Below are 16937 nucleotides of genomic sequence, written 5' to 3' on the forward strand. Positions count from 1 at the left end.
CCAGTGACAGAGCCCTTTTGAGTGGTGATAATTTTGCAGAGGCCTCCTGCTGATGGAAAAATTGAGTACACATTTTAAAAGCTTAAATCTTTTCCTTTTCACATTTAATTTAACAACTGTGTGACATGTTCTGTTCTGAATCAGATGCCTCATTGTCCCTTTGTTCAAAGGAGGAAATTAAAGTCTAGAAAAGAAGACAAGCTCTGATCGGCTGATGTGTTTTCTATTTGACCATAGAGGGGTCATTAAAATGCACTTCCAGCTCCTGCAGGAACATTTGCATTTAAGGCAAAGTTAATTTACTTCGCTGTCCAGTGATTTTCATTTATTTCCATCTGTTAATGAACTATACCCTTGTGGTCTGCACTAGTACCTCACTCACCATCACCAGAAACTTTTGACAAACTCACTCTAAGCACTGACAGAGAAAGATGTCTAAAGTAGCATGCTAAGGGGAAGCACTAAAGCATAGAACAGTATGGATAACAGAATCCCTTTTAAAGTAGGTGTTTCAGCTCTACCCCAGTTCTCTGGCTTTTTGGGGCCACCTGTTCCTTTGGCAGCCAATTCGAAAAATTCAAGCCTTCATCTTTCAGGATGGTAGCCTCCCAATCCTAGTGACCTCCCTGGTATTTCTTTTTCTTTTTTTGAGACTTAATTTTGCTCTTGTTACCCAGGCTGTAGTGCAATGGTGCGATCTTGGCTCACCGCAACCTCCACCTCCTGGGTTCAGGCAATTCTCCTGCCTCAGCTTCCTGACCTCCCTGGTATTTCTAAAGATTATCAAGGAGTCCAGGCTTATACCAATCTCCACCCAGTAAAGACATCCTTTTATTTCATCATTCAAAGCAGCTTAGTGCTTCTTAGTCAAAACTTCCCTGCAGACTGCGCTCTGCACCTTCTCTCTACATTTTCAAAAAACCCACAAAAGGGTTTCATCTCCCCAAGAAAACAGCAGTCTCTTTCTATTAGGTCAGTGCAAAAGTAATCGCGGTTTGGTTTTTGTCTCTACTTTTAATGGCAAAAACAGCAATTAGTTTTGCACCAACCTAATAGAACCATGGGCTCACACTGCTGATGGCTTTTGAAAGATCAAGTTTTCCATCTCTGCTAAAACTATATACAGAGCAAGAAAATGAAGATTACATTTTCATAAAGGATAGTTTAGAAGGCTCCAAGGCCATCTTTTAAAGCTGGTCTTTTAAATCTGGTGAGAGGGATTGAGGGAGAAGAGGGGTAACATGGACACTCATATTTTATTTTATACTTCTATATTGTTTGAATCATAATGGAATGCAAATATTAAATTATAAGTCCATTATTTACTATTTTCCTCTCCTTTCTTTTATGGAAATTGAACCTAGAGATTATACAATTTGGTGGGGGGAAGGTCCTAGCAAGAGAAGTGGGGAGAGGGAAAGCAGGGGGAGACACTGCTTAGAGTTAACGAAGAAAAGATGCAAAGGGAACTTGGGGGAAGATTTCAGGAGACTTTGGAGGAGGGAAAGAGCTCTAAATGTTATTAAGAGGCAATGAAATCATGTGAGGTTCTGTGTAACAACTTCTCCTGGACCCACTAGCACTGTTTTCTCTTTTTCAAGAGTAAACATGCTCCCTTTAAAGGTGCTCAAGCACCCGGGTCTGTCTGGTGGGAGTGGCAGGGATTTCACAACAAGACACTGGCAGATCTATTGCAACCCTCAGGAGGTCAGCATCTGAGGCACCACTGCTGCGTGAGACAGCGCTGTGCTGTCTTCCCATCACTTCATGAGATGGACTTACTTGTTTTGCAGCCTCTAAGACAAAAACCAATGGAGGAATGTGGTTGGAAATGCAGTTGAGTCAGCCAACCCCCAAGATCTGCCATATCAGCTCTTTGAACATTTGAAAACTGAAGTTTTCCTCAGATTGAAACAAACTCCCTTTCTCTTTACAAGAGACTTTATTTCCAAAATTGTTATTTTTATACACATAAGACCATTTTTCTCTCATGTTGCAAAAATCCTTTCCCCTCCTAACAGCCTCCAAGCCTATGAATCTCAGGGGAGCTGCTTAGACTGTGCACCCCATGTCTGTTGAGTTAAGACAAGGGCAGTTTCTTACGTTTACACAGCCTTTTGTAATTTGCAAGGCATAAGACGTTCCACACAAAGACATGTAGTACAGGGGAACATGGCAGGTGAATCTCAGGTGTGAGAGTAACCAAACCTTCCTGAGTTTAATAAGAACACTTCATAGAGCCAGTGTAAGAATTAATTAACAGGGCATAGCTGAAACACCTGAGTCAATGCCTCACGCCCACAATTATTTATCATGAATCTCGTAGTGACCCTTATCAAGTTTACTCCACTTTCCAAGGCAGGGATTGAAGCAAGTGGTCAAATCCAAAACTCTATCCACTATGCAACTCTGGTTTCCCACATTTACCACTCAGCAAACCAAGAATCCATCCTGCCACATAAAAGGCATTTAGGTAAAAGGTCATGCCAAAAATTACTCATATGTTTGGTCCCTGAAATTCCCAGACATAATAAATATCCCTAACATGTGATGAGGCTGTCAACATTTTAGTAGGCAACTTTCACCAGTTTAATGTCAACTCTATTAAGACTGAAATTGTTTTATCCAAGCCTCAAAAGACATCTGTAATTAATATCCTGCCATGTGAGCTACTGAGAAATAGTCAAGATAAAGTAGCCTGTACATAGTAATCAGCCATTGTTACATCTCAACTTTGAGTAAGGCAGAGAAGTTGTATTTAACGATGTGAAAAGTACTTTTTAGTGCCTCAGCTTAAAGACTGAGGCTGTCAAAACAACCATTAATTTTCCTCTCCGCCCCCCACCACTGCTTGAAGTAGATGGTATACAGATGTTTTACAAAAATGCTTTTCCTATTCTTTGTTGTCAGTAGTTTACACGATCCAGGCAGCAACTTCCAAAGAAACAAGATGGGAATTGTCCAGAACCAAAGATATCCCTGGGCCTTTTGTGGGTCTGCCTCTGAAGCAGTGTGCCCTTTATAGAAAGTACAGGCCACAGGAAGCCCAAACCACTCTTGAGCCTATACCTGCTGTCTCCATAGCTGAAAGCCTGCTACTGTTTATTATGATGATGATGATGACAATCCCTTAGGTCCAGAGCTAGAAATACGGCTGTATTTTTCTCTAAGCTATTACCGTACCTCTGCCTTCCTGTAAGAGCTGCCCTATTTAAAAGTCTAGACCCAGGCAACCTCAGCCAGAGATGGGTACAAGGCAGTAAATGGTCTCCCAGCCACAGTTAATGTCTTTTCAGATTTAGCCAGATGTAGTTTGCATTAAAAGTAATTGTGAAGCTGCATGTGCCAAGCAGGTTTCCCCACCAGCACACAGAAATCTTGATGGAAGAAAGGGAGGAAGACAGGAAGGCAGTAAAGCATTTGCTGACTATTTGTTGACTCTTTATTGAAGACTTTTGCATGTTCCATTTGATACTTACAGCACATATGTGGCACAGCGCGGTCTTCCAGACCCAGGCACATGCTTTTTCAAACTCACAGGTCATTAAATAGGTTATTATGGTTTAAATTAAATAATTAATTTAATCAAAAGGCATCTGTAGCCAGTAGATGTTAATTGACCTACAAGGCCAATGATTAATTCAATTCAATTGATTCAATTAAATTGATTTAATCATTGGCTTTGTAGGTTAATAAACATTTATTCTCCCAAGACCTAATATCTTTAAATAAAAAAGGAAACGTAAGACCCCAACACAAATATTATTGCAACTTACTGAAGGAACCACCACTAACTAGAGCCAATGTGGGTCCTGTAGCACGCTAATTTGTAATCTTTCTTTAAACTAAGCTGCAGACCTATGGCACCTCTGGATTAAGGGAACATGACAGAGACTGCTGGTTGCCACTCAATGTCCTTTATCATTAACAAAACACTAATTTTTTGTTGGGCATATTGCCATCCATCTAAGATTATGTTTTTTAGCCTCTCTTGCAGACAGCTGTAGTCATGTGACTAATTTTTGGTCAATGACATATAAGAAGCATTATGTAGGCCAGGAGTGGGGGCTCAACACTTCAAATTTTACTTTCATGTAAAAGAGGCCTGGAAACAGCACGTCTCCTAGCAGTACTATCTTCTGTCAAGCCTAGGGTTTGGCGCTTGTTCTCAGGATTGAACATGGCTGCCAAAGCTTTAGCCCTCAGACCTCACATCTGCATTCCAAGCAGAAGGACTGAGAAAGAGGAAGGGAAGATCTTGCCCCCTTTTTAAAAAGTGCATATCCTATAAACAGAATATAATGCTTCTTTTCTTTCTTTTTTTTTTTTTAAGACTTCATTCTGACCCCCAGGCTGGAGTGCAAGGTGCAATCTCGGCTCGCTGCAACCTCCGCCTCCCAGGTTCAAGTGATTCTCCTACCTCAACCTCCAAGTAGCTGGGATTACAGGCATGTGCCACCATGTCCAGCTAATTTTTGTATTTTTAGTAGAGACGGGGTTTTGCTATGTTGGCCAGGTTGGTCTCGAACTCCTGGCCTCAAGTGATCCACCGGCCTCAAGTGATCCACCTGCCTCAGCCTCCCAAAGTGCTAGGACACCTGTAAAGGTGTCAGCCACCATGCCTGGCCTACGTAATGCTTCTTATGTCATTGGCCAAAAATTAGTCACATGACTACAGCTGTTGGCAAGGGAGGCTAAAAAATGTAATCTTAGGTAGATGGCAATATGCCCAACAGAAAATTAATGTTTTGTTATTGTGAAGGATGTTGGGTGGCAACTTGCAATCTCTGCCATATTCCCTTAATCAGGAAGGAGTATAGGTCTGCAGCTTAGTTTTAAAGACAGATTACAAATTAGCATGCCACAGGACCCATATTGGCTTAGGTTAGTGCTGGTTCCTTCAGTAAGATGCAATAATATTTGTGTAGGGGTCTTAGATTTCCTCTTTTATTTAAAAATACCAGGTCTTGGAGGAATAAATATTAACTAACCTACAAAACCAATGATTTTTGAGACAGGGTCTTGCTCACTGCCCAGGCTGGAATGCAGTGGAGGGATCTTGGCTCACTGCAACCTCCACCTGCTGGGTTCATGTGATCCTCCTGCCTCAGCCTCCCAAGTAGCTGGGACTACAGGTATGCACTGCCATACCTGGCTAATTTTTGTATTGTTTAGTAGAAACGGGGTTTCACCATGTTGGCCAGGCTTGTCTCAAACTCCTAGCCTCAATTGATCCACCCACCTCAACCTCCCACAGTGCTGGATTACAGGTGTGAACCACTGCACCCAGCTGTGGAGTCAGAATTGAATGAAATTATTATAGATGCACAGTTGGAAAATTGCTTGGTGTGTGGAAAAAAAACTGCACACCTTTTGGCGATCAGGTACATTCTGTGCTGTGTTGAGCATGGCAGAAAAAAAAAAATAGTTTGGTCTTTCCTATTTCATACAGTAGGAATGGAATTCAAGAAATAGCCATGATCAGGGCAATTGTTAACATGTTACTATTGTAACTATTTTCTTAAAAAGTATTTTTACTTTAAAAGTTTGGAACTAAAATTTTTCATAACAATAGCAAGAAAGGTGGAGAGAAAGGTGTATAATGAACACAAAATATGCTATTCTTCTAGTTTTGTTTAAGAGGAAGATTAGGGTTGCCTGATCTAGCAAACAAAAATATAGAACATCCAGTTAAATCTGAATTTTGGATAAACACCAAATCATTTTCGGTATGTCCCATGCAATATTTGGGACGTATTTATGCTAAAAAATAATTTGTTGTTTACTGAAATTCAAACAACTGAAGCCACTGTATTTTATCTGGAAGCCCCAAGAAAACAGAGACAATGTTATCCATTATTAAAAGTATATATATTAATTTTTTAATTAAAAAAGGGCACTGAAAAGTAGTGTAAACCAAATTAAGATGGAAAGTATAAGGTTACTAATACATTAATTTTCACATCATAATATATTAGTTATGGCTCATAATACAATAGTTACATTAGTTGTCACATCAGAACTCATTAACAGTGGCATTAATCTAATAGGAAGAGAGATACTAGAATGATTCCAAACTTAGGGCCCAATTATTTATTTAATAAATGTTTATTGAGCATCTATTACTTAAAAAGAACTGGGTTCAAATCCTGACTTGTTTTAGACTTTATATGACGGCAATTCAACCTGTACAAGGAGCTTTCCTATAAACCAATTCTCTTCCAAAAAGTTGTTCATCATTTAGTAATAGACAATAATTTCTGGCCAAGCACAGTAGCTCATGTCTGTAATACCAGCACTTTGGAAGGCTGAGGTGGGTAGATCATGAGGTCAGGAGTTCAAGACCAGCCTGGCCAACATAGTGAAACCCCGTCTCTACTAAAATTACAAAAATTAACCAGGCATAGTGGCAGGCGCCTATAATCCCAGCTACTTGGGAGGCTGAGGCAGAGAATTGCTTGACCCCTGGTGGCAGAGGTTGTGGTGAGCCAAGATCATGCCACTGCACTCCAGCTTGGGTGACAGAGTGAGCCTTCATCTCAAAAAAAGAAAAACATAATAATAATAACAACTTCTGCCCCATGTGTTAGATACATTTTTGTTCTGAAATTGCATTGCAGAGAAGTAGTAAAAAAGACCTTTTTAAATTTCTTTTTACCTTACTTTTCCAGACTGAAAACTAGGATGCTTATTTAATCCAGGAAAACAACTAATTAATAAATAATAGAAACCTATGATTCATAGAATATTATAGCTAAAACTACATAGCAATTTGGAGTTTATAAAGTGCTTCTTACCTTCATGATTTCAGTAAATCTGCCCAGTAGTCTTATAAGGCAGATATTATTTGTATCCCCCACTTGTCAAATAAGACGGGCTCAGGGTAGGTAAGAATGCTTCACATCCACTTACCTCTCCAACAACAAGACTGGCTCTGAAACCCAAACCCCCTGCCTCCATGCTACATACCCAAAGCAGAAAGTGACCAAGGCAGCAAGAAGGTAGGATTCTGAGATCCAAGGATTGGGCTTCCCTTGGTTTCTCTGGTGAAAATGATAGTTAACTATTCAAAAGATGACTGTTTATATACATAGTGTTTATGTTCAGTTCTCTATTCTTTTATGACCAATCAACCCAAAATGTAGTGGCACCGAGCAGTAACATTGGTTGTCTCACATTTTCTGTGGGCACAGGTCAGCTGGGTCCTTTGGTTCAATGCCTCTCCCATGCCTCCAACCAAGATGTTGGTTTGGGCTGGGAAATGACATCCACTTCCCAGCTCCCTCACATGGCTGTTGGCAAACTTCAGTTCTCCAAGGGGTGTTGGACGAAGGACTTCAGTTCCTTGCTGCTGGCTGTTGGTGGAGGCTGTCCTCACTTCTTTGCCACATGGGTCTGTCCATAGGACAGCTTACAGTATGGCAGCTGGCTTTCTAAACAGGAGCTAGGGAAAGAGTGGGAACAAGAGAAAAGACACAGTCTTCTGTAGCCCAGTCTCAGAAATGACATTCCACTACTTTTGCCATATTCTATTCATTATAAGTGAATCCTTAGGTCTGGCCCACATTCAAGATAGGGAGATTAAAGAAGGGCATTAATACCACGAGGTGGTCAGGCACAGTGGCTCATGCCTATAATTCCAGCACTTTGGGAGGCCAAGGCAGGTGGATCATGAGGTCAGAAGTTTAAGACCAGCCTGGCTAACACGGTGAAACCCCGTTTCTACTAAAAACACAAAAATTAGCTGGGCATGGCGTTGGGTACCTGAAATCCCAGATACTCAGAAGCTGAGGCGAGAGAATCGTTTGAACTCGGGAGGCAGAGGTTGTAGTGAGCTGAGATCATGCCATCACGCTCCAGCCTGGGCAACAGGGTGAGACTGCCCCCGCAAAAAAAAAAGGAGTTAAGAACCACTGGGGCATCTTAGAAGGCTGCCTGTGGAGGAGGATCCAAAATGGCCCAATAGGAACAGCTCTGGAGTGCAGTTGCCAGTGAGAACAACGCAGAGGGTCAGTGATCACTGCATTTCCAAACAAGTTTTTACTGCCCACAGACCAGGAGATTACTGGGCAGAAAAGCACCACGAGTCTCCAGCATAGCTGTTTCAGCTGGCACAGTGGGTCTCCACACAAAAACTCACACAAATCTGGGCCGCCATTTCAATTGGCACCTGGAATACCTGAGAGACAAAGTTGTCCATTCAACTGAAAAAAAGAGGGCTGAAACAGGGAGCCAGGTGATCTGGCTTGGCGGGTCCCACCCACACAAAGACCAACAATCTGAAACACTCTGGATTGAGAGTTTCACAGCAAGCACAGCTGGACCTGGGGCAGTCCAGCTCTGTGGGGGGAAAGGCGTCTGCCATTACTGAGGCAGTCCACAGCTACTGAGGCAGTCCATCATTACCGAGGCAGTCTGCCATTACAGACACAATCCGCCATTACTGAGGCAGCCTGCTATTACAGAGACAGCCTGCCATTATTGAGGCAGACTGCCATTACCAAGGCAGTTCTAACTATACCTCTACAAACAAAACCACAAGGAAGTTCACATAGCAGCTGTGAACCCATGGCAGCTCAGCAATGCCTCTGCTGGCAGACTGTGACTAGGCTACCTCCTACAAGAAATATGGGATTAGGTGAAAAGACTTAATCTACATTTGATAAGTGTACCTGAATGTGATGGAGAGAATGAATCCAAGCTGGAAAATACTCTTCAGGATATTATCCAGGAGAACTTCTCCAACTTCACAAAGCAGGTGAATATTCAAGTCCAAGAAATACAGAGAACGCCAAAAATATATTCCTCAAGAAGAACAACCCCAAGGCACATAATCGTCAGATTCACCAGGGTTGAAATGAAGAAAAAAAAATGCTAAGGGCAGCCAGAGTAAAAAGTTGGGTTACCCACAAAGTGAAGCCTATCAGACTCTCAGCAGAAACCCTACAAGCCAGAAGAGAGTGGGGACCAATATTCAACATCCTTAAAGAAAAGAACTTTCAACCCAGAATTTCACATCCAGCCAAACTAAGCTCCATAAGTGAAGGAGAAATAAAATTCTTTATGAACAAGCAATTGCTAAGAGGTTTCATCACCACCAGGCCTGCCTTACAAGAGCTTCTGAAAAAAGCACTAAACATAGAAAGGAACAACCAGTACCACCCACTCCAAAACCATACCAAATGGTAAAGAGCATCGACACAATGAAGAAACTGCATCAACTAATGGGCAAAACAACCAGCTAGCATCAAAATGGCAGGATAAAATTCACACATAACAATATTAACATTAAATGTAAATGGGCTAAATGCCCCAACAAAAGACACAGACTGGCAAATTGGATAAAAAGTCAAAATCCATCGATGTGCTACATCCAGAAAACCCATAGCACATGCCAGGATACACATAGGCTCAAAATAAACGGATGGAGGCAGATTTACCAAGCAAACAGAGAGCAAAAAAAAAAAGCGGGAGTTGCAATCCTGGTCTCTGATAAAATAGACTTTAACTCAACAAAGATCAAAAGAGACAAAGAAGGGCATTACATAATGGTAGAACATCTTTGTCACCCCCAAATGAACCTCATACCATTATCAGCCACTTCACATTCTTCCTCATTCCTACCTATGCCCCAGCCCTAAGCAACTACTAATCTACCTTCTGTCTCTATAGATCTGTCTATTCTGGACATTTTATATAAATAAAATTCTAAAATATGTGGTCTTTTGTGATTGGCTTCTTCCACTTAGCATAATGTACATGTTGTAGCAATTGTTAGTACTTAATTCTTTTTATGGCTGAGTAATATTCTATTGTATAAATATAGCACATTTTGTTGATCCATTTTGGTGGAAGTTTGGGTTGTTTCTACTTTCTGGCTATTATGAGTAATGCTGCTTTGAACATTCATGTACACATTTTTCTGGACATATGTTTATTTATCTTAAGCAATTCTCACGTAGGATTGGAATTGCTGGGTCATTGATAACTCTGTTTAACATTTTGAGAAGCTATCAAAGTATTTTTCTAAGTGGCTGCACCATTTTACATTTCTGTCAGCAAAATATGAGGGCTCCAATTTCTCCACATCCTACCCAACAACTGTATTTCTTAGCATAGCCATACTAGTGGGTGTGAAGTGTTATGTCATTGTAGTTTCGATTTTCCTAATAATTAGTGAAGTTGAGCATTTTTCCATGCCCTTATTGGCCATTTATATATCTTGTTTGGATAAATGTCTATTCAAACTCTTCATCCATTTTTTTTAATTTGGGTTCTTTCTCTTCTTATTATTGAGTTGTAAGTTTCATTATATATTCTAGATACAAATCCTTTATCAGAAATATGATTTATAAATATCTTCTTATATTCTGCAGGTTTTTCTTTCACTTTCTTGATAATGTCATTTAAAGCATAAATATTTTTAATTTTGATAAAATTCAATTTTTGTATTTTTGTCACTTGTGCTTTTAACTTTGTCTGAAAGAAATCTTTGCCTAATCCAATGTCTTGAAGATTTGTTCTTATAATTTTCTTCTAGGAGTTTTACACTTTTAGATCTTCTATCAACAATTTTGAGTTTATGTATGATGTGAGGTAGGATTCCAACTTTATTCTTTTGCATGTGAATATCCATTTGCCCCAGTATCATTTCTTAAAAAGATTGTCCTTTCTCAATTTAATTGGCTAGGTGCCATTATTGAAAATCAGTTGAGCATAACTGCAAGGTCTTATTTCAGTACTCTCAATTCTATTCCATTTATCATATGTCTGTTTTTTTTGTCAGTAACACACTATCTTGATTACTGTAAATTTGTAGTAAGTTTTAAAATCTGGAAGTGTCAGTCCTCCAACTTGGTTCTTTTCCAAGAAAGTTTCAGTTACTCTAGATCATGTTCATTCCTATTTGAATTTTAGGATCAGCCTGTCAATTTCTGCTCAAAAAAGCCAACTGTGACCTTGAAAAAGATTTAAAAATTTTGTTGAATCTGTAGATTAGTTTGAATAGTACTACCATCTTAAAGACAGTGAGTCTTTTCATCCATAAACATGAATGTCTTTCCATTTCCAGAGCTTTAATTTCTTTCAACCATGTTTTGTAGTCTTCATTTTACAAGTTTTGCACTTCTTTTGCTAAGCTTATTTAAAAGTATTTTATTATTGTTGATGCTCCTGTAAATGGAATTACTTTCTTAATTTAATTTTTTCATTGCTCATTGCAAGTGTATAGAAATACAAGTGATATTTGTACACTAATTTTGTGTCTTGCTTCTTGCTAAATTTATTTGTGCTAATATTTTTAGTGAACTTCTAAGATTTTCTGTCTATAAGATCATGTCCCCTTCAAATAATATGTATTATTTTTCCTTTCTAATCTAGATACCTCTTACTTCTTTTTCTTCCCTACTTGTCCTGGCTAGAATCTCTGGTACAATGTTGAATAAAAGTAGAAAAGTGGACATCCTTGTCTTGTTCATGACCTTAAAGGGGAAAAAGTCTTTCACCATTAAGTATGATGTTTACTGTGGGTTTTCACAGACATCCTTTATCATGTTGAGGAAATTCCCTTCTATTCCTAGTTTATTGTTTTTACTATGACAATGTTGAATTTTGTAAAATGTTTTTTTCTATGTCCCAAGTGCTTTTGTATCAGTTACTTATTGCTGTATAACAAACAGCCCAAAACTTAGTGACTTAAATTAATATCCCTTTTACCAACTCTTGATTTTGCACATCAGCAGTTTAGGATGTACTTGGCTAGATTGTTCTTCTCCTGGTCCTGCCTGAGACTGGAGCTGGAGAGTCTAAGATGGCCTCTCTCGCATGTCTGGCAATTGATGCTGGCTGTCAGCTGGATCTCTTTTCGTGTGCTCTGTCATCTTCAAGGTAGCTAGACTATACTTCCTTCCATGAAAGTCTCGGAGCAATGATGCATGCAAGAAAGTGAGAGCAGAAGTTGCAAGTCCTCTTGAAGCCTTGCTTGGAAATTATACGATGTCTGTTCTCCCACATTCTACTGGCCAAAGCTAGTTGCAAGTACAGCTCAGAATATTCCCAATGCATGGGGTAAGGTACTGGGCTCCACCTCCTCATGGAAGGAGTGGCATTTTAATTTACCACATCTTTCAAAGATATGGTCCACTGGTCTTTTATTCCCTCCTTCTGAAACTGAGTTGTATCTTTCCATAGTTGTCCTTTCTCTTCTTCTTTACTTGAATTTCCATGTGCAGCATTTTCTTGTATAGGTAAGAACCAGTAGAGATCATTTGCTCTGTGACCTCCTCCTCAAGACAGAGAAAGATGCTAAATAAATTTTTCTCTTAAAAGATAAGTGGATACAAGTGAGTGATACAGTACAATTTGCTGTTTTGTACCAGCTCCCATAAATCCAATTGAGAACTATAATCCAGAAAATTGTAAATATAATTCTGTTTCTTCTGGGTGTTGTTGTTGTTGGGAGCATGGTGTTTCTCCTAACCAAAAACATTTACATGATCTGTTTGTTAACTGTTTAGAAGCAGCTGGTCCATAACTAGTGAAGCAATTTGCATATTTTTATTATAATTAAAGTTTCAGAAACAAGTTTGAGCTCTTACAGTGTATAGCAGTATGTAAGACTATGTTTTACAAAATGTGCTCATGGAAAGTAAAGAATACTAACACACTGGATTTGTCCAATTACCTAGAACCTTAAAGCTAACTTGAGTTTTCAGCACTTCATTATGAACAAAAGGAGTAAATTCTTAGAAAACGTTGACATAATTGGCTTATTAAAAACAAAACAAAACTTCTTTTCAGAAAGAGTATGCATGCAGTTTCTATCACTTGTAATCAAAGAAAGGCATTTGAGCCCACAAATCACAAAAAGGTTCAATTCTAATCAGTATAAAGATGGATGAGGCATGTTTAAAAGATGTCATCATCAGAATGGAAACAAAGCATCCTCTGACACCCAGTTAACCAGAGAAATCAATTAATCTTCATAGCCTTAATAATCCAATAATGCAAGTGAGTTAGGATTTGTTCCTAATTAGAGCCAACCTTAATGCTATTGCTAATTATAGCAACCATATAATGATTATTATCATGTCTTAGTGCATCATATAAATTAGATTAATTTATCTTCTCAATAGATTAACTTGGGCTGTCATAACAAACTATCACAGACTAGGTGGCTTAAAAAAGAGAGAGATTTATTTCTCACAGTTCTGAAGACCAAGGTGTAGGCAGGGTTGGTTTCTTCTAGGGCAATGAGGGAAGGATCTATTCCAGGCTTCTCTCCCTGGTCTGTCTTCTCCCTGTTTCTTCACACCATTTTTCCCTCTGTACGTGTCTGCTTCTAAATTTCCTCTTCCTAAAAGGACATCGGTCATATTGGATTAGGGCCCACCATTGTGACCTCATTCTAACTCAACACCTCCTTAAAGGCTCTATCTCCAAATACCGTCATATTTTGGGGTGTTAGGACTTCAATATATGAATGGCGGATGCGATTCAGCCCATAGACATAATCCCCTTTTACACCTGAAGAAATAGGCCCAGAAGGATTGCTACCTTGTTCAGAGTCTGCAGTTAGTGGTGGCAGAGTCAAGACAAACTCCAATCTGTTGGAATCCAAAGCCCAACCGTTAATCATGACACTGCATACATGCCCTTAATAATAGTCAGGCAGATCTTTTCCCATCAGTGTCCCCACCCAGTTTCAGTTTCCTGAACACCACACACCCAGGAGCTCTGTAGCCAGGAGCTCTGTGATTACTCCTCCCACACTAGCCTCCAGTGATTCCCCCTCACCTCCCTGAGGTCTAGCTGAATATTCTAGTGAGACCTTTCTTTCCATTCCCAGTCTCCACCAGCCCTGCTTCCAGGACTATCAATCACCACCTTCCAGAGACTCATAAGGGAGAGACCGTCAGCTGTCTTTGCCTCATATTTACATTATATTTCACAAAGGCTCTCTGGACCTACTGAGGTGTTAACCAACTAGCCATAAATGAAGCTAAGATATTGGATTCAAGAGAAGATTTAAGAGTCCTCCAAAGTAATGTGTGCACTTACCACACACCCTCTCTCTCTCACGACACTCCTGTTAAGAGGCTTTTCCAGCTGCCCACACACGCCCTCCCTCATGCCTTAGAAGCCCTAGATAGACTTTTATTAAACACCTGCAATGCCTTATTGTGAACATTTCTTTTTATATCTGCCTCTCCACCAGACTGTGAGAGGTACCAACACTGTCTTATTTGTCTCTGAAACCCCAGTGCTTAGCATTTTGCCTGGTACTCACTCCCTGGTGAGTATCCAATAAGCACTCGACGAATGAATGGACGAGTTCTCTACCCTACCCTACACCTCAAAATACTTTCCCCACCCAGCCAAATGATGCATAGAATTACAACATTAGATGTTATGATATGGCATGTTCTTCTGGTTGCAGGATGTATGCCTTATTCAAGGACAATGCCTCTGAGCAGAGTAGTGCAGCAAGGCTCCTCTATTGTCGAATCCTCAGTGTGAATGACTTCCTTGTCGTGGGGGAAGTGGATGGGGTGCTTAGGAGAGATGATTGCTTGAGTTGCCTCATAAGGGCTGAAAAAAGGGGAAGACACAGAAAGATAGATCAAAAGACTCAAGAAGCTTTTCCTCTGGAACAGCTTTTCTGAGGAGCAGCTCTGGTTGCCACAGCAACAGCTGCAATTTGTAGTACCTCCTTCCAGCTTCCTATCTGCTGGTGAGAAGGAAATGAAAGCCACAACCTCTTAACCCAGCAGGGCGTTCTCCTTGTATCCCTTGAAAGCAGGAGCTGGGGTGACACCCAGGGAGATAGCAGCCTGGGCTGCACCAACAAGAGTGGTGAAGGAAAGAAGCCAACAGGGGTTGGGTAGGGAGGCACACTGCTGCCAAGAGGTGAAGGCTAAAGTGGGGGCTGAGCAACACAGGAATAAAGGAGTAAGCTGCCACCGTTGGCAAATAATCACAGCTGGGGCAACAGTTCTCGGGGCTGATTACCTAGAGATCCTCTGGCTTAATTGATTTTATATAACCTCCTGGCTGCAAAATTGAGAGCCTCAAACAATAAGGACAATTTTCAAAGGACAGCTGCTTGCTCAAATGGACACTCTACACAGAATTGTTTACTGAAGCTTCTAATGACTTATTCTTCTCAACTGAGCCAGAAAATATTTTTCTAAAGGAGAAATAGGAAGAATGCCAGATCTGTGAATAGGAGATTGTACATGAGGGTGTTGCTACGGTGTGTAATTATTAGTCTGCCTAATCAAATCAGCAGCCTTATTGTAAGATTTGCCCATTTTTGCAGCAGAAATATGATTTAGAAATGCTAACAGACAGTATCATCTTTCTAGATTCTATTTTCTGTGTTGAAGACTATAGTCTAAGTCTTCAACATAACTCAAATTAACAGTATTTTTTTTTGGCAAGGTATGAAGAAGGGAGAATTAGAGGCAATCAAATTACATTTGATAAATTTATCACTTTTATTGATGAAGACATAAATTGTGAGTTCAGAAAAAAAAATTTGGGCTTATCAAGATTTTCTTTTAAAGATAATTATTTTTTCTATCAACACCAAAGGGGGAGCTTATCCAAACAATTCCTAGAGTCAATCATGGTTCGCTGAGGAACAACACAGCAGAAACATGTAATTTCACAGCAGCTCCCATCAAGTAGAGCCTCTCATTACCAGCAACAAGCCAAATAATTTACTTAGCAATCTTGCTGCTGGTATTTAGCCTTTGTCTTCCTCACATCTGGTGCTCCAAGTATGATGCATTTAATAAACATGTTTATAAGCCAGTAATTTATTTCTGGCACTATTTTTGCTTCTTTTTACACCAAACTTCATTCATGGGGAGGAAACATATGAATTATCTTATTGTTAAGTGACCTTTCTTACTGTGTTGTTTTGAGATTTTACAAAGCCTGCAGATGAGCATGACCTTAGAAATCAAGCCTAGTATAAGCTGTAGGTTGACATCTTTGTACCACAATAATCAGAAGTGAAGCATCAAACCAAAGTGGGGTGACAAGGAGATCCATCTCAAAACATTCCTTCAGGCTTCCCAGAAAGTCAAAACAATGTCGAGAAATTACTCTGATGGAGCTCCTGACCTCTATATGATAATGTGTAGGGTCTCATATTACTGCTACTGATTAAGATGAAAAATCAAATAAAGTTCATTTGATTTTGGTTTACGAAAATTTTATGTAAAAAACAGGCAGATGGACTTGCCAGACAGTTACAGAACAGCCAAAGATTGTTTGATATTTCTTCTAAAAAAAGAAATATATTTTGCAAAATTTAAATAGATCTTCTTTGTAGAAGAGTGTTCATCCATGTACCCATGTGGCCATGATTGACTCCCTGAGGGACTGAATGCACCAGAGGTTACTTTTCAGAAGACAAGAGGTCACCTAGTGAAGGAGAAGACATGGGTTCAGTAGCAAAGCATTGTATCAAACACCCTGACCAAGAATAAGCAGCAGGCTAGGGGATGGACACCCATTTTCTTTGATGTAATTATTACACATTGCATGCCTGTATCAAAACATCTCACGTACCCATAAATATACACACCTACTATGTAGCCACAAAAATTTAAAACAAATTAAAAAGAAACAGCATCAGCCTGACTCTACTCCTAGCTCTGCCACCAACTCTGTCACATAACCTAAGTCTCTGAGTCTCTGTATCAGGTGGCGATTGCCATGTAACAAACCACCCCAAAACATAATGGCCTGAAATAACAACTACTTACTATTTCTCACAGATATATGGCTAGGTGGGTCTGCTGATCTGGGCCAGGCTCTGATCTCAGCGGCCCTTGGCCATTCATCTGTGTTCAGCTGATGAGTTGCATGGGGCCCAATGAGTCTAGGATAGCCTCCGCTGCGACAAAGTGATTCTGCTTCATGCA

Source organism: Saimiri boliviensis, chromosome 7 (genome assembly GCF_048565385.1).
Source record: "Saimiri boliviensis isolate mSaiBol1 chromosome 7, mSaiBol1.pri, whole genome shotgun sequence".
Taxonomy (NCBI): Eukaryota; Metazoa; Chordata; class Mammalia; order Primates; family Cebidae; genus Saimiri; species Saimiri boliviensis.